At 42.2% G+C, this 18,740-nt stretch overlaps 1 protein-coding gene across 2 annotated transcripts in view; it reads right to left on the bottom strand.

The window, feature by feature from the left end:
• Positions 1 to 18,740, bottom strand: part of CLDN10 (claudin 10) — a 112,350-nt gene that overhangs the window by 92,952 nt on the left and 658 nt on the right. The gene's annotated exons all lie outside the window — the stretch shown is intronic.

Raw genomic sequence — 18,740 nt, 5'->3', positions numbered from 1 at the left:
TGAATGAATGAAAGTTTCTCCTGCACTGGATAAAAGAAATGTTGTATCCAGTATCAAAGATCAAAGAAAAAGAACTTCCTTCTTTCATCTGTGAGTATGTATAACATTCATTCACTGAAAGAACACTGTGTTTAAACCATCACGCTCTCCTACGAATTTTATGGTTTTGGGTCTTACACTTGAATATTTAATCCATTTCGAGTTAATTTTTGTGAGTGGTCTAAGATGGGGTCCAGTTTCATAGTTTCGTATGTGAATTTCCGGTTTTCCAGTTTTCTTGTGATCCCTGACTCCCCTCTAATGTACTTCATCCATCCATCCAGCATCTTGCACTAAATCTGCCTTGTTTTCCTAGTGCTTTGCTACGTGTTGGAGTTATAAAGATAAAAAAGATAAGGTACAAGCTCTCAAAGAGCATACAATCTGAGTTCTAAGATAAGATTCTGAGGAAAAATAAGAGAAGGGAACTGATGTATCCCAAATATGAAAAATGGAAGTATAGGGAAGAATTAGAACAACAGTAAGTGAGATGAATTGTGACTGGACAAAGATAATCTGTTCATCATAGTAAAATCAAGGAATAGGGAGGTCTAATTACATGCACTCACTTCCAGGAGTACAGAACCATGAGTAAGACCAAGTTCCAAGCTACCAGAAGCTAATATAACAAGAGAAATGATACAAATGTACTGGTGATAGTGAGACACAAAGTAGTGTGAAGTTGGAGCCATAGGAAAAGTCTGATAACCTATGAGGTGGATCCAAAGCAGGAAATATTTTCACTCTCGCTGCCACGTTGTCAAATCATATCTGATATGTGTAAGATGCTATGGGGAAAATAAGGACAATTAGATGTTGAAGCCTGTCCTCCTGGACGTATGGTCTCGCAGGGGAGAGAGGGTTCATTCATCGGTAACTGTGGTGTGCCAAGCCTGACTTTCCCTGGGTCATACCAGCTTTCAAGAGCCAATTGCTAAATTTTCAGGAGTTTTGCATGCCAGTTTTAAAACACAGTCATTAAAAAAAAAAAGTATGTAAACTTACAATTAAATTATATTGAAAACAAAGGTAATAAATACCCAAAACTCATCACTTCCTAAATCATTATCTATGCTCTTGAAGTTTTTAGCTGTATTATTTCTATATGATTGTGTGCCTCAGTGCATATCTTCCCAACTCTGCATGCAGTGACATCACAATGATAGCTTGAAATTGACATGGTAGGAGCATTTACATCATAGAAATTGGCAAATAGCACAAATCAAGACTTAGTTCAGGGGCCGGCCCCATGGCCTAGTGGTTAAGTCGTGTGCTCCTCTTCAGCAGCCCAGGGTTTCACTGGTTTGGATCCTAGGCACGGACATGGCACCGCTCATCAGGCCATGCTGAGGTGGCGTCCCACATAGCACAACCCAAGGGCATTCACATCTAAGATATACAACTAAGTACTGAGGGGCTTTGGGAAGGAGGAGGACGAGAAGAAAGAAGAAGAAGGAGAAGGAGAAGAAGAAGATTGGCAACAGATGTTCACTCAGGTGCCAGTCTTTAAAAAAAAAGACTTAGTCCACTGTTTTTATTTTCTAGATTTAAGAAAATGATGAGAAAATGTTAAAAATGCAGATTAAACTTAAAATGTGTCATGTCTGTAGCCATTACATTGTGAATAGCACTAAAAAATTGAGGAAATATTCCTCCAATATTCAAAGCTATTATCTGATACAGCAAAAAAGTTGCACATGTCATTTTCTGCCAAGGGATGTGCCAACATACTTCTTCACTGTTTTGCTTTCACTTGACGTGCTCTATATCAGCCAACAATCATGTCAGAATTACACTTGCTCATCTACAACCATTAGTTGGCCAAGGATACAAAAATTCACAAAGGTCAATGAAAGCATTCTTTGAGAATCAATGGGCTGCATAAAATTTACAATAAAGAATATTGTAAATCCTATTATTATTTGCTATTGTGTGCTATATATTTATATCAGTAAAATTTATCATAATCTTATGTATATGTATTTAGCTATGTGTACATATGCATACGTGTGTATGTATCTGTATCTTTATATCTATATTTATACACACACTTTTTGGGAGCACTTATTGTTAGCATTTACTAACACACCGCTGTCCAACACCAAAAACCAAGGTGGAAAGTAATGAATGCCATAAGAGTGCCATGGGATTCTGAAAGCTGGGGGGAGGGGAGTAGGTTCCCTAGGAGATGGGGATGCTATCACAGGCTACACAGAGGGGACGAGAACCAGTCAAGGTCCAAGGCAGAAGAAATCAAGGGAACTATTTTCTTGGAGGCCCTTGGCTTTGCTTGTCCAACTGGTCCCTGCGGGGAATAGGGAGGCGGCTTTCTAATAATAATGAGGCCACTGCCTGCCTAAGGCTGTCACTGTGGTCTATTTCCTGGGAACCAAAACGGGACACAGGCTCTGAGAACCACAAAAGGATGTGTCAGAAGATAGAATGAGCCCAGATATCATCATAGCCTCCAGAAATGGGAATTTTCATCTCTTTCTGTGGCCCCAGGGTCTGGGTAGTGCAGAGCAAACTGTAGACAGAACAGGAAAGTCCCATTAGCAGAAAACATCAATTAGGCAGGGATTTTGCAAAAGGACTTTTTTTTTTCCTTTTGTTTTTTAAACTGAACTTACAGGCTTAGAATTCAAACTTTGTTGTGGAGGGAAATGGAATTAGGTACCACACCTACCCCAAAATACTCTTTTGCATTTAAAAGTCACATACTGCATGTAGAGTTGGACAGTGTCTTTACCCTCAACATCTATTCAGATTCACAAATTTTCACTGGAGTCAAGTTTTCTGAAAAGAACTAGGACCCTGACATCATATCCCTTGTTCCCTTTCATCCTTCCGTGCTCATACACTACCCCTTCCACTACCATCTCCACTGAATCTCTAAGATGAGGCCAGAGTGTAGAGAGAACAACACTTTCCCTCCCATCCTACACTCAATCCATAAAAAGGTGGGGAGAGAGGGAGGGGAGCCTGGATCAGTGATCTGATCTCAGCGTCAGCCTTCTTTAAGTATTGGGAGAGGAGTGCAGTGTCCTGGCCCAATGTGGTGCCAACACTGAAACGTGCCCTGACTTGGCCATCCTGGCTATGGGTATATTTTGTGGGAAAAACCTACCCACAGGTGAATTGGAACTGTTACTGGTCTTGGGACCCTTGGGACAAGTCTATCTGTAGTTAACATAGGGAAGGAGGGAGAGAAGGAGACAGGGAGGACGCAGAGCTGTCAGAAGTCAGTGTGGTGGAATATGACCTTGAGGGAGAAATGACGGCACTGGAATTCTAAGTAGGAAGAGCTTATGCACAGCAATGTTGTCAGGAGAGGTATGCCTAGGGGTCCTTTCTGGAAGCTATGTTTGCATAGAAAACATAGTTTTTAGTCTCCTTGTTTGTTTATTTAGAGGAAAAGCTGACGGAGTTTGAGGGGAAGTGGTGGTGGTGGTAGGACCAGAGCCAAGCCAAGTTGTAGCCCTGTTGAAAAGAGTCTGAGTTCTCCCCCAAAGAGAATAGCAGGTGGGAGATGAGGCTATAGTTACAAGCATCGCTAGGGCAGCTCAGAAATATTTAGGGCAGGGGCCCTTGGAAAAGTCTGGAGTTTCTGCCTGAATTCCATTTGAATGGGGCACAAATGTAAAGATGATAGCATTTGCTCCCCCAGGCTGGTGTAGTGTAGGGCATAACTTTTACACACAGGAAAAATAAAATAAAGTATGAGATAAAAAAGAGGTTAAAAAGTAAAAAACAAAAAAATTGCAGGCTGATTAAGGGAAGAATCAAGATTTATAAACAGGAAGAGAAGACCTGCCAATTAAGTTAATAATAAGGGATAATTACAAATATTTCAAGAAAGTAAGGAAGCACAGTTGAGTTGTGGGGGCGATGTGTGTGGTTGGGGGACAGGGTAACTAAGAGAAAATCCTGACAGGAAAAAAACTCAGGAAGGAAATAACTTATTGTTAGAAAATGGCTTCCACTCCTCATTTCAACCATTTGGGTTAAAATAAAGTAAGACACATGAAAGAACAACTATTTCCAAAGCAATCATCCCCAGACATGTTTTGCAATATAGATAACCCAAATGGTACCAGGCTATCTCGAGAAGGTTATGACTTGTAATTTAGTCTGCTTCCAGTGAATGCTCTTTATGTTTACCTTGCACTTTTTACTGAGTTGTTCATAACACGCAGAAACTTGAACCCTCACAGAAATCGCCCTGCAGTCCAGCCACTCTTCAGAATCCAGCAGATGAGGAGCTGGAGAGGTCTTTTTTCTGCTGACTGTGGTCATGCATGGCTGGACGATTTATGGACAAGACCAATAGCCACATCCATATCTCAAAGTCACTAATTACCAAGAGAAGGACTCAGACCAGAAGCACTCAGAGGATAGAAAGTCCTTGGAGAGTGAATCTGTTCAAATAATCAGAGCCATTTTTATCCCATTCTGATTTCTCAGCTGCACCTTTCAAATAGGAGCTATTTTCTACGGCCCAGAGGGAACATTGTGAATGATGCCTGAGATTTTTCAACATGTTAACATCTGAATGAAAGGACCAGATGTGATCTTAGAATGAAAGCAACAAGACCGGGGGGAAGGCTAGAGGTTAAGGAAATGTCCCAAATTTCAAAAGCATACATTTCAGAAATTGCCATGCAAGCTTGGTAGCAAACCCCAGACAAATTCTAGAATAGATAATTAAAGAGATGGTTTTAGAGCTCTTACTAAAGAAGGAAGCTTCCAGCGGGAGCCAGCATGATTATGTAAGAGCAAGAAACAGCATATTAGACACTTTCTCTTTTGATAAGTTTACTAGGATGCTTCACAACTTCTATCATGCTATGCTTTTGGACAAGAAGGAGAAACGTGGGCCTGGTGACCGTCCAGATAAACTCCATAAAGGCACCAAGGATGGTGACCCAGGCCCTGTGGTCCTGTCCTTGCTCCCATTCATTCAACTCAACAAAACATTTGCCAATTCAATATACACCTATAGAGCATAGATTTCATGCACTCTTCTAGGCATGGGATAAAAAGAAGTTGTTCAATCCTTGTCCTCACGGGGTTTATAGTCTGGTGGTGGGAAAGCACAGGTGCACAAGGATCCACAATACAAGTCTGAGAAACAAAATCACAATAGGAAAGGTACCAAGTTCCCTGGGGTCAGGGAGTGTGGTGGGGTGTGGATCTGGAAACAAAGGTCCCATCTGGTTAGAAGATTAAGGAGGCTTTGCGTGGGAGATGGCACTTGAGGTGGAGGCTGAAGGATGATAGAGATAGAGGATGAAGAAAGGCATTTGCCCTAAACAGCGAGAGCGTAGGCAAACTAGGGAACAGGTTAAGTACAGAGTCCAGTTGGATTGAAGCAGGGGGACTAGAAAGGAAAGTCAGGACTGTTGTCCTCTTGCTGGGGATTAGCCATGGGGAGTCTGAGAGGGGGAGGCAATCAAAGGTCTGGGTTCAGGAGTCCCACAGCCTGGCATTTGAATCTTGCCACAGCCACCTCCTTACCCATGAAGCTGGGCAAGCTACGTAACTTCTCTAAACTCTAGTTACCGCACCTATAGAATGGGCATGATTATAGTGCCTAATTCAGAGAGTCCTTCTGGGGAGTAAATGAGACTGCATGTAAAGGGGGGCCTGGCACGGAGTAAGTGCTCCCTAAATGCTGCTGAATAAAGCCCATAATTAAACTGGAGGAAGCTCTGCCTTTGCAAGTTTGATCTGGCAGTTGGATAGCCTTAATTAGAGCAAGTAGAAGAGCAGAAAATGTCTTTTTTCCCTTTTTTTTTGGTGAGGAAGATTCACCCTGAGCTAACATCCAAAGCCAATATTACCCTTTTTGCTTGAGGAAGAGCAGCCTTGAGCTAACATCTGTGCCAATCTTCCTCTATTTTGTATGTGGGCCGCTGCCTCAGCATGGCTGATGAGTGGTGTAGGTCCATGTCCAGAATCCAAACCCGTGACAAAAGCGGAGCACACAGACTTAACCACTAGGCCATGGGGCTGGCCCCCAGAAAATGTCTTTTTAATATTTAATCACAAACTAGTTCAGCAGGGAGAGCCTGGAGGCTGAGCCAGAGACAAGGCAAACCTCCCAGCAGGGCAAAGGGGAGCACGGGACAGGCAGATTCTGCAGGATTTGGCAATTGACCAGTGTAGGGTCAGCAGGTGGGGAAAAGCGAGGAGGAGAAATATGTGGTGCCATCCTCCTGGATTTGGAAATCTGGGAGCAGGGGTGGGAATGGATGTGAGATGTCTTCACCTCTGAAGGAGGAATCCCACAGAGACCATGGGGAATACACTGAAGGTTTTTAGGCCATGCTACACTGGGAGATTAGTGAGCACAAAGACAACCAAGACAGGATTCAAAGCAGTCTTGAAAGGCTAGAACTGTGGGCTGGAGCAAACAACACCAATAATAGCTAACTCGTATATTAACTGATTTAATCTTCCTCATCAGGGAGATACTATCCTTATCCTCATTTTACAGGTAAGAAAACTGAAACACAGAGAGGTTAAGTAACTAGACCAAGGTCACATGGTCGGTAATGGCAGACCTGGGACTTGAGCAGAAAGTCAAGTCTCAAGGTCTATAGTCAGGAAGGAAGGAAACTGATCACTATGGAGTATTTACAATGTGCCAGACCCCAAACTTCACCCAAAGGAATACTTAGGAAACTGGAAGACCTGAAAGGAGGTAAGATGATTTAAAGTATGTCCTGTGAGACAGAGATGATGGTGTGACAGAAGGCTATTTCCACTCCACAGGCCTGTGAGAGGCACTTGGGGAGGAGGCCGGAGCTGAGCCCTGCTCCAGTGTGAATCACTTCTTTCTGTGGGGCTGTGAGCAGCGGTCTTCAACAGTTTCTCTTCGGTGGGTCCACTTTTCTAACTGCCTGTGAAAATCTTGCTCTCTGGGTCTGTCTTCTTCTTCTTTTTTTTTTTTAAAGATTTTATTTTTTTATTTTTTTCCTTTTTCTCCCCAAAGCCCCCCGGTACATAGTTGTATATTCTTCGTTGTGGGTCCTTCTAGTTGTGGCATGTGAGACGCTGCCTCAGCGTGGTTTGATGAGCAGTGCCATGTCCGCGCCCAGGATTCGAACCAACGAAACACTGGGCCGCCTGCAGCGGAGCGCGCGAACTTAACCACTCGGCCACGGGGCCAGCCCCTCTGGGTCTGTCTTCTGACTCTGATGACTATTGTGTGTGATATGTGTGAGGTGACTGCTTGGTGAGTGGTGTGTGTGTGTGTGTACTTAAGTGTGGAACCTGCATGGTTATATATGGGTAGATGGGCATCTATGAATGCATGTGCATGAGTGTGTGTGATTGTACGGCAAGTGGTTGTATATGTGTGAATGTGTAGCCTGCATGGTGAATTTGAATCTGTGTGTGTGTGTATGTGTGTGTGTGATGTGTAGAGGTGTCTGCATGGTGACACTTTGTGTGGTTTGTAGTTAGCTGTAGAACCAGCTGTCTGTGTGCATACATGTGTCCACGTGGTGTGAGCACTCTAGTGTGAATTTGTTTTATAATTCTAGCTGGAGATGGAGCAAAACCTGAATGGCTCACGAGCCTGAGCAAAGGCAGACCACCCCCACCCCCACCACTGCCAGTAGAAATTAATGAAGGCACAGGAAGCAAAAGCGGAAAAAGCTCTACAAAGCAGAGGCTACATTACTGCACCCCAAAGAACCTTCAGGGGGGCCCCCTACAGGACAGCATTGGAGCTGCAGCTGGCAGAGGAAGTTCCCTGGGGAGGGCGCCATCTTCTCTCAGATTCAAAACTGGCCCAGTACTGACTTGAATCTGGCATAGAAGGAGTCACTAGGATAACATGGATATTTTCACAGATAATATAAATGGATTCCTGACAATTCTATAATAGTGTCCACTGGCTCCTTGTTGTGGCTCCATCTCCTTCCAAGGCCACGACTAACTGTTTTGCATTCCTGTTTGTCAACTAGGCAGTGGATGTGACTCCTGCTTCACTCCTTCCCACTCTCTTGTCCTTTCTCCTAAATTCTCACAGCTTGGAGACGTGTTCCGATAGTCCTCCCCAAGGCACAGGGTGGGAGAAGAGCACATTCTGGTGAGGGAGCAGAGCAGGAGGCAGAGGGAATGGGTTAGTCAGCAGGCAGATCAGTTGAGTCCGCAGCTTAGAGTTCAGAGCAGGCGCTGGGTCAGGGCTGACTGGCCAGGCAGGCTGGAATTAGGGGATCAGCTCGCCATAAGACAAGTCTACTGCCTGCAGCCCAGACATCAGCTGCCAGAACAAAGTGAGAGGTCTGAGGCCAAGGTTTAAACAGGAGAGTGGGCATCAGCTGATCTCTAGGAACTGGGAGGCTGAGCAAAGCAGTAAGGATGAGGGCACAGGGCCGCCACTATGGCAGAGAATCAGTTCAGTGGGGACATTTATAGGAGTCCTACAGAAGAGACCAAAATCCCCAGAGATGACTGGCTCAAGGGGTGCTGGTGGAAGTAAATGAGAACATCTGGCTGTAGTAAGACAGGGAAAAAATAGTCTTCAATTTCCCCCTGCCCGCCTCACCAAAAGTCCACATTTTGTGTTCTTGAGAAAATCAGTCTCCTGATAGGATGACTGGTCCGGTTTTTATTCATGGACTATATTTGGTACATATAAACCAAAAATGTCAATCCAAAGAAATTCAGTTAAAGGCCAGACTTGTCTCTCGTATTCCCCCAGCTCCTACCACTTAACTCTGTGCCTGGAGTTAGAAGGAGTCAGCCCTTCCCCTGGCAAGGGTTAGGTGGCATGCCCCTTGGGTTTGCTTAGGACCCCTTAAGTCATCAATTAGAAATAGAGAATTACACATTTATTATATTAATTCTAACATATATTAATATATTGCTTTAAATATAATAACATTAATATAACATATATATGACAAGCCGTGTTACTTTCACTCATAGTCGCCTCTGAGCGGTGCACATCTCAGGGCAAAGACAAGGTCTTTTGGTTGCTGTGTTTCCATGTGCCCAGCACAGAGCCCACCAGTTGTCTGAGAATATTTAAGTCAATGTGCAACTCAGGTATATTGATTTTTAAATATTTCTTTTCCTTTTTACATGTTCACAGAATCTCAGATCTCTCAAATCAGAAATGACTTTAGAGATTATCTAGTCTGTCTTCCCAGCCAATGCAGGAATTAATTCTGCCACCTTCTTAGCAGAGGATCATCAGCCTTCCCTGGGTACTTCTAGTGCGTTCTCTGTGGGACAGCCTGTTTCATCGCTGGGCAACTCTGATGGAAATTACTTCTTCACAGCGCCCCTAAATCTGATTCCCTAGTGAGTCTGCCCAGTGGTCCTACTTGTCTTCTTCCCACTCTGCATCGTATTCTTTTCCTTTTTTCCAGGTGAAACAATAGCCCCTGTGAAGTTATTTCAAGACTGCTCCCCCTCCTAGTTACCCTCCTCCAGGATCAATGAATGTGGTTTATGTCCATGTCCCTTAAAATGTGGTGCCTGAGACCAGCACTGTGCAATTTGACTACAGTGAGGAGAGGAGGTGGGGTGCGGGGATGACGATTACCCTCCTAATTCTGATATTCTTATGCTGTTAATGGCAATTAAGCTTGCATTAGTCCTTATAGCTTCTACATTTTCCTGTTGGGTTTTATTAAACATCTAAAAAGGACAGCTTTTAAAAAAATTATATTCAATCAAATTATTCTCTCTTGTTCTGTACAATTGATTTTTTTTTTTTTAAAGATTGGCCCCGAGCTAACATCTGTTGCCAGCCTTCCTTTTTTTCCTTCTTCTTCTCCCCAAAGTCCCCCAGTACATAGTTATATATTCTGGTTGTGCTATGTGGGATGCTGCCTCAGCATGGCCTGATGAGTGGTGCCAGGTCTGTGTCCAGGATCCAAATTGGTGATACCCTGGACCACCAAAGTGGAGCACACGAACTTAACCACTCACATGGGGCCAGCCCTTGTACAATTGATTTTTTAAAGCCAAACATTAAGTTAAGATCTGATTGCTTGAAATCTTGGTATATATTGGTAAATACTGTACTAAGAGAAGGGACTGGAACTGATGCTGGGATCTGCTCCACAACCAGGTCTCTCCCTCACTGCCCACCAACTCTCCAGGCAGCAATCCTCAGAGGCATCCTTGGCTCCTCTCATCCTTAATGAGTCACCAAATTACTAAGTCTTATCAGTTCTGCCTCTAAATATCTTCCTATCTGTTCCCACTGCTGCCCTCTTGGTTTGGGTTCTAACATGGAATACAGCAGGGTCTTCGTAAAATGCAAGTCCCGTCAGCTATTCTATACTCAAAATATTTTAATAGCTTTCCAGCTCCTCCAAGAGAAAGTCCAAGTCCCTTCACGGAGCTTAAAGGTCGGCTTACAAGTTCTCCTTTTTGTACGTCTGCAGCCCAAACTTTAACAAGCCCTGCACATCTCCTGTTCCAGCCGCTCCAATATGCTTGCTGTTCCCTGATGCTCTTGGCTCCCTCCCGCTCAGAGCCCTTTGCTCTCATGTGCCAGGCATTGCTCAAATGCTCTACACAAATTAACTCACTTAATCCTCACCGCCACCCTCTGTTGTAGATAATATTATTCCCACTTTACAGATGGGGGAGCTCATATCTTCAGTATTTTGCCCAGAGTCAAGCAGTCAATAAGTTGTAGAGCAGGATGAGTCCCACAGCCTGAAATGCCTTCCTTTTCTTTCTCCTTGGCAAACTTCTACCCATCTTTCGAAACAGTTCCAGATAGCTCTTCTAGGAAGTCTGCCTACCTCCTGAATTTAACCGCCAGGTAGCATTTATCATTCTGGGCTAATTGTTTGCTAAACGATTGTCTCCCTCTAAGCAGTGTGTGCAATGAAGACAGGACCATGTCCTATCCCTCGCAAAGTCCCCAGAATGGATGTTCTGTGCCAGGAATCTAATGAATGCTCTGATGAGGGGATTCATTAATGAATAAAGGAATTAACTATTTACAGAGTTCCTTCTGTAGCTGTAATGTAGCATCATAGCAATTTGCCAAATTGTCAACCTTTGGCAATCAACTTTTCCCGTAATGCATACAAAAATCTGGCCAAAGCTTAACTGTAGACCAGCTGTCTCTTGAAAATCAGCTCAGTTATCTCGAGCTCATTTAAGAGCAATATAGCTTTCTGAAGTGCTCTAGAATTACCTAAAAATGCACGGCGGCAGGAAGTTTTAAAATTACTAATCCCAGCATCCTGTTTGCTCAGATGTCCTTTGTGTTTATCTCCTTTAGGAAGAGACTCAGTCTAAGAGTGAGTAATAGAGTCTGTGCAGGGGAGACTCAGGAGAGCTGACTGGCCACGTGTGTGGTCGATGGGCAATCATCAGAGAGAAAAGCAATGAACCCTGAGAAAAATAAACCTGAGCCTTTTCTGCACAAAATATTCACCAAGAGAAAACAAATAGTAAAAATCGGATAAGATGTGAAGCCCGAAAGGAGAGGTGGAATAGCAAAGCACTTGCCTTGCTGACCTACCTATGCAAACACCACCAAAGGATCTGGTATCTGTATGGAATTAACCGTGTTTTCTTATTTTCTGCATTCTCATGGCTCTGGCTTCTAGGGCCTGGTTGTGACAGGTAGAGGGGAAGGAAAGCCTACCCTCCCAGGAATAGCCAATTCTTAGAGATAACAAAGTACACCTTCCAGAGGCAAATCAACAAACCCAAAGCCCATTCCCCCAACACCTCCTTTATCAAGCTCTCACCTGTCAAGCCAATATTCCTCTGCCTAAATCAACTCAGGACCAGTTACTCAGGACAGCCCCCATGCCCCAGAACCTGCTGAAATTATTCAAACCAGCCAATCCTAAATGTGCTTAGCCTGGTCACCCTGCCTCTCCCAATCCTTCCACGAAAACCACAATGAAGCCCCCTGCCCAACCTTCTCTCATCCCTTGTGCCTCCTGGCTGACCCTCGTGCTTTCCCACGTGGCACTACATGGTGAGCCATCCTCCTGCTTCTAGGGATCTGTGAATATAAAAACTGCTTCCTTCACGACAGCATTTCATGTCTGTGTGTCTTACCATCCATGATTAAAACAAATTTTGGGTACATTTTAGAACATATACTTAATCTATTTCATGTAATAGGATCCTTTTTCTTGATCTTCCTACATTTTTTTTTTTTTTTTTTTTGCTGAGAAAGATTCTACCTGAGCTAACATCTGTGCTAATCTTCTTCTATTTCGTATGTGGGTCACTGCCACAGCATGGCCATCGATGAGTGGTGTAGGTCCACACCCGGGAACCGAACCCGGGCTGCTGAAGTGGAGTGCGCTGAACTTAACCACTAGGCCACAGGGCTGGCCCCCAAGTTTTTGAAGTACGTAACTAGATATCTTCATTGTCATCATCGTCATCATCATCATCCTACAGATAAGAAAGGGAAACAGTGGATTTAAGCAACTTACCCAAGCTCACACAAAAAATTAGTGGCAGAGCTGGGATTTAAACACAGGTTTTGGGGTTAGCACAAAATTCTGAATGTTTCCCCAAAAGATCTACAGACGACAATACAAAGTTGCAACTACGTTCCCCTGTGAGCCTTTGTGTCTGTAAAATGGGGACTATAGAAGACCATCTTTTGGATAAGAGTGATGATGTATGAGAAAGCACTTCGTAAAATACAAATATGATTCAAATCAATATATTAAACCATTTGTCACAAGGTTTATCCCAGTCCTTAGGGCTAGGAATACTCAAGTAAACCTGTGTCCTTTTCTGGCTGCCCAGCGTATGAACATACCCTAGGTTTGGTGAAGCTCTACCTCCCACTATGGAACCCAGAGGGGGCCTTTTCTTCCCTGCCAGCAGATGCAACACACGACTGATACAATGAACAGGCCCACATCTGTGGTGTGAAACTGCCTTCTAAATGCAGCATGGTCTTGCTGTATGAGGCACAGCAAATCCTGAGCATGAACTGTAGTCCAATGAGTACAATATCTTTCACATCATTATAAATACGACACAGGACGTGCAACCAAGGATCAGAGACATCTTTCTATTAGGTTTTGGATTCCAGGAAGCAACTACTGCAGTTCTGGCTGGAAACAAATAGACAAAGCAAAAGTAACGGTCACCTTCCTACAGTTGAGATGTGAGCTCTCAAGACATTGAAAGAAGGATTCATAGTAAAGAATACTCCCCTTTATGGGGAGCATATCTGTGTCTGGCATTGTTTAAGGCACCTTGCCTATGTTATGTCATTTAATCACCACTTAACAGGTAAGAAAACTGAAGCACAGGGAGATTAAGACCCTTAGTAAATGGTGATTCTATCAGACTCGAAGTCTAAGATCTAAACAGGATTTCTCAGACTTTTAATGTGCATAGGAGACAACTGCAGATGTTAAAATGCAGATTCTCATTCCATAGGTCTATGGTGGAGGTGAGATTCTGCATTTCTAGCAAGCATCCAGGGCTGCTGGTCTGGGGATCCATTTCAAGAAGTAAGCCTCTAAATCATTACACTTCTTGAAAAGTGCTTCTTGAATCTCATCATAAAAGACACTCGCGGCTCTTCTGTTCATTCTAAGCACTTCTGTAGGAAATTCTCCCTTGCCAGAGCTTGGTGACAGGAGAAGAGATTCTTTCTGCATACATTAAATGTTATGATTTAACTCAGTGAATGATTTCTTTTGCTCAATCCACAAACCTTTATTGAGTGCCAGCTAGGAGCCAGCCACAGTGGTGGGTACAGAGGAGACCAGGATAAATAAGATAAGGTCCTGGCCTCTAAAAGAGGAGCTATTGGTGGAGACAAGCTGTCCTGAAAATGTCTGATGCTTCCATGAAAGAAGACACTGCAGCATCCTGACTTAGGATTCCAAGTGCAATCTGGGCTGTTTTCGCTCCAGCACCGTCTTCACCACCACAAGATGTGGGCACATTTCAGCCCTGTGCATTACAATTCTCTTGGCACAGAGACAATTTTATGGTAGTTCATTCTGTCCAGACTCTGCTGTGAAAATACAATTCACCTACCACAGGGCATTGATTGTGTCAGTACACATACAAAATTATGCCATTTCTGTTGGGACAAGAACACGTCAGTGTTTATTAGGCTTATTTTTGGGGTGAGAACTGCCAAAGACAAACCTGAGTTTTTCTACATGGTTTTAAACGACTTTATATGCATTTAGAATATAGCAAGAAAATAAGCCTAAAATTAAAATTAACCTTAGGTTTATTTAATGAAATTAAGTCTCAGAAAGCAGAGTCAGAATCCTAGCGAATGGAAACCTCTCCTGAGATTAAAAGTAAATGCCTTCTAGAAGTGTGGAAATCTATCAAACGTATTTTGAAGCATCTAAATCATTAAAGTCAATTTCCTCTCATTAACACTGTAAGTCATTTTCATTTATTTATTACTGTTGTTTGAGATTTATTTACCATTGTTATTTAATTGTGGACTAAGCACACATTTCAACTAGCAAGAAACCTGAAGTTATGACATCAGTTGGCTCCCATCTGTTTCCTATATGTGAATAAACATCCATATAAAACTCCTTTTTTCTAGCAAATGCCACTCTTTACCCCCTGTCCTCATGGCATGGCTACTAAAGGAATGGGGAGAGAGAGGTGAAGGAGTTGGGAGGCGATGAGGAGAAGGCTCACTCTCCTATAGGCAGCCAGCATCATTTGACTGCCAGCTTCCAGAATAGCATTGGCTTCATTCCACTGAAATCCTGGCACCTTTACTTGGGTCGTATGGTCATCTGAGGTCATTTAAACCTATTTCTACTGAGATGCAGATAAAATTCTAAACAGTCAGGAACATAGGAAACCAGCCAAGATAATAGATAAGGGGATATTACAAAAAAAAAAAAAAGGCTAATCCCATGAGCAATTATATTAGAGGAGCCTTTACAGCTATAATTCTTTGGTGAACTTCTACTGCAAGGCAGTGAAGCATTGTGAAGCTCTTGAGGTGAACTTCAGGTTGAAAGATACTTTAAGGGACTCTTGGAGCCCAGCTCTCTCAATTTATGGAGAGGAAATTTATGAATGAGGCATAGAGTTCCATTGCCAAAGTCAAGGTTTTGCAGCTAGTTAATCAGAGTCAGAACTTGAAGCTCAGTCTGCTGAATTGCAATCCAGTGATCTTCCTTTTTGTTGCCTGAGTACACGTCCTAAATCACTCCTCAATTCACAACACACCAGCCTTCCTCCAGGAATACAATTTTGCCCTTATCACAAACTACCCTGGGTCATTGATTGTGTCAGTACACACATAAAATTACGCCTTTTTTTGTTCTCATTATTTTGTTCTCATTATTGCTCATTATTTTGTCCATTCAGTCATCCTGCAAATACATAGCCAGAGCCCACTACATGCGAGGAGCACAAGGAGAACATAACAGATCAGATCCCTGTGGTCAAGGTGAACACAGTTTAGCTTCAGTCCCTCCTTGTTGCAATGCTTTCTGGATCCAGCCTTCCCTGTCAGAAATCACTGCTTCTCTCCCTGTGAGAGATGCTTTGCTTTCACAGTTAAAATATCTCTATTAACATTGACATGAGAGAAAAACAAAGCAAGGAGCACAGCCTATAGTGGCTATTGCATCTAAAGAAAGTGAAGTGCTGGGGCTGGCCCCAAGGATAAGTGGTTAAGTTCGTGCGCTCCGCTTCAGCGGCCTAGGGTTTCACCAGTTCGGATCTTGGGTGAAGACCTACACACCGCTCATCACGCCATGCTCAGGCAGCGTCCCACACAGAAGAACTACAAGGACCTACAACTAGAATATATGACTACGAAGGACCTACAACTAGCATATACAACTACGAAGGATCTACAACTAGCATATACAACTATGAAGGACCTGCAACTAGCATATACAACTACAAAGGACCTCCAACTAGCATATACAACTACGAAGAACCTCCAACTAGCATATACAACTATGAAGGAACTACAACTAGCATATACAACTACGAAGGACCTGCAACTAGCATATACAACTACGAAGGACCTCCAACTAGCATATACAACTATGAAGGACCTGCAACTAGCATATACAACTACGAAGGACCTCCAACTAGCATATACAACTACGAAGGACCTCCAACTAGCATATACAACTATGAAGGACCTACAACTAACATATACAACTATGAAGGACCTCCAACTAGCATATACAACTATGAAGGACCTCCAACTAGCATATACAACTATGAAGGACCTCCAACTAGCATATACAACTACGAAGGATCTACAACTAGCATACACAACTATGAAGGAACTACAACTAGCATATACAACTATGTCCTGGGGGGCTTTGCAGAGAAGAAGAAGAAAAGAAGGAATGTGAAGTGCTTTTGATATTGAGTCAAGAAGCTTTCAGGCCACAGTGAGGATTGAATTACAAGTGTCCCTATGGTGTTTTCCTGAAATTTATTCCACAGAACTGTAGTTGAAAGGGGCCTGTATTTTTCACAATAACTGTAAATTATATAGTTACATGGCTATACTGGGGCATTTAAGAGGGTTAGCAACAAGAAAGTATGACTCTAGCAATGAAGTTATATAACTAGCAAGGGGGGAAAAAAACCAACCTGGCAGCTTAAAAAGGTTTTCTGTTTTTCTTTCTTAGAGGAGGCTTAATCTGGCCTAAGTCTAAGAAGATTTGTCTCCAACTGACAATGTAGGCCTAAGTAGTTCATTACTTTAAAACGCGAAATAACCATTTTCATTCCTCATTGGCTTCTGAGTTGTTTTCTCACTTTGGAGTTATTGTGATGTTTGAGAGCCCATTGGCACAGAAGGCTTTCCCAACACCCCCACTATTATGTTTTCAAAAAGGAACACAGAAAGGAAAAGCAGCCAGCATGGTCAGCAATGATTCCATGTGGATAAGGAAATCCAAATTTGTGAGTCCCCGTGTCCTTTGGAAATATGAATCAGTGTTCCTGATGTTGAAAACAGATTTCTGTAGTAACCTGTATCTTTTATAAAGATTTTAATTCTGGATGAAGAAAGCAGAGAGATTATATTAAATTCACCTTACATATTCTAATCGAAGCATTGCCAGTGAACAAGATTTTTCAAATTACCTCTTATGTGCTGGGTACACAGAAGATATAGAATACCTTATTTTTACTATTGAGAAGCAAAATCAGGGGGATAAAATTTTAAGGGTAAATGATTTTTGGATCACCATCAACACTATTTAGGAACAAAATTTCCAACTCCATGTTTTCCAAGGTTCATTTGGGGAAGTGGCCATTGAAGCCATACAGAAATCTACCACAGTTCTTTAGCCTACTTTGAAGCTAAGATTGAATGTCTATTTTTTATAATACCTGGGTTTTATTAAGGAATATAGAATAAGAGTAGTAAGACAAAATATTGTTTAAAAAGGTGAACCCAGTAAAGAACAAAGAAATAGACTTACCCACATGACATATCTTTTACTTTCTGCCCAAGGTAGGAATGGACCAAGAAGGGGCCATGGAGACAGAACAACCACAAGAGGTGTGCAGAATGACAGTAGTGTCCCCACAGCACTCTTCTCCTTTTTAAGTTTTCCCTTGTGCCTAGGGAAAACTTCCACAGTAGAAGGAGCTATTCTGAAATATCCCAAAATAAATTTAGGAGTCGGAACTGAAGAGACACATAGCATTGATTCCTCAAGAGAGCCCGTGTCATTTGAGGGCCTAACTGGGGTGTCCAAGCTTGAACATTTCCGCTGATTGTCATTAGAAATCTCCTGGCTTTAACTAATTATTCTTTCTTTATCCTTTGGCACGCACTGTGGACTAATGACGTGAATACTTGACAGAAAATCCCATAAAATATTATGCTTTAGTAACTTCCTAGTTAAAATTTTATTTCATTTTCTTTACTGGGGCCAAGGTACAGTTTTGCCATTTTATTTTGAAAAGTCTATATTTTATAAAATACCAGGGGCCATTTTTAACATCATAAACCCACAACTTGTGGCAGATTTGTAAACAAACCAAATAGGAAGAAAGCAGAAGCAGATGGTCATTCTTATAATGACATACAAGCAAGTAGCAAATAATTGTTTCCCTGGAGGTATCCTGGGGTATGAAAATGACTTTTAAAAAACCATGCCCTCTTTAAGATCCATGTACTTGTAATAGAGTTTCTAATATGCATAACAATGAAAGCTTGCCTATATATGTATTTTTTTCAATAAAACCGAGTAGCAAAAAGGGATAGTTTGTGAGCATTTGCTTTCACTTAACTACTTTTTACATTTTTCTTGCTCTGCTATTTTATCACTAAACATGATTTTAAAAAATACAGAAACCTCTCTAAAAACACTATTTCTTCCTCACTCAACACTGTCCATCTTGTCATATGCTTCTATCACTCTGAATATATATATGAATACATATATGTGTGTGTGTGTGTGTGTGTATGTATTTTATACTCAGATGATCTAAGGAAGTACAAGAATTTAAGATAAAGTATGATTTACCCACAACATATATATGTAAGATTCCTGCATGATGCACAGCAAATGAAACTAGCTTTTAAAACAAGCCGGTCACTTCCACTCTTTCCTTAGGAGTCTATTATTCACATTAGTATTTCTAAAGGATCCATAAAGTTACTCTTAACTTCCCTTTGCCCTATAAAATATGTAATTTAATTCTTTCAGCCAACATTCATACACCCCATCCATTCTAGG

The sequence above is a fragment of the Equus asinus genome, chromosome 11 (assembly GCF_041296235.1).
Source record: "Equus asinus isolate D_3611 breed Donkey chromosome 11, EquAss-T2T_v2, whole genome shotgun sequence".
Classification (NCBI taxonomy): Eukaryota; Metazoa; Chordata; class Mammalia; order Perissodactyla; family Equidae; genus Equus; species Equus asinus.
This window is presented reverse-complemented; position numbering and strand designations above follow the sequence as displayed.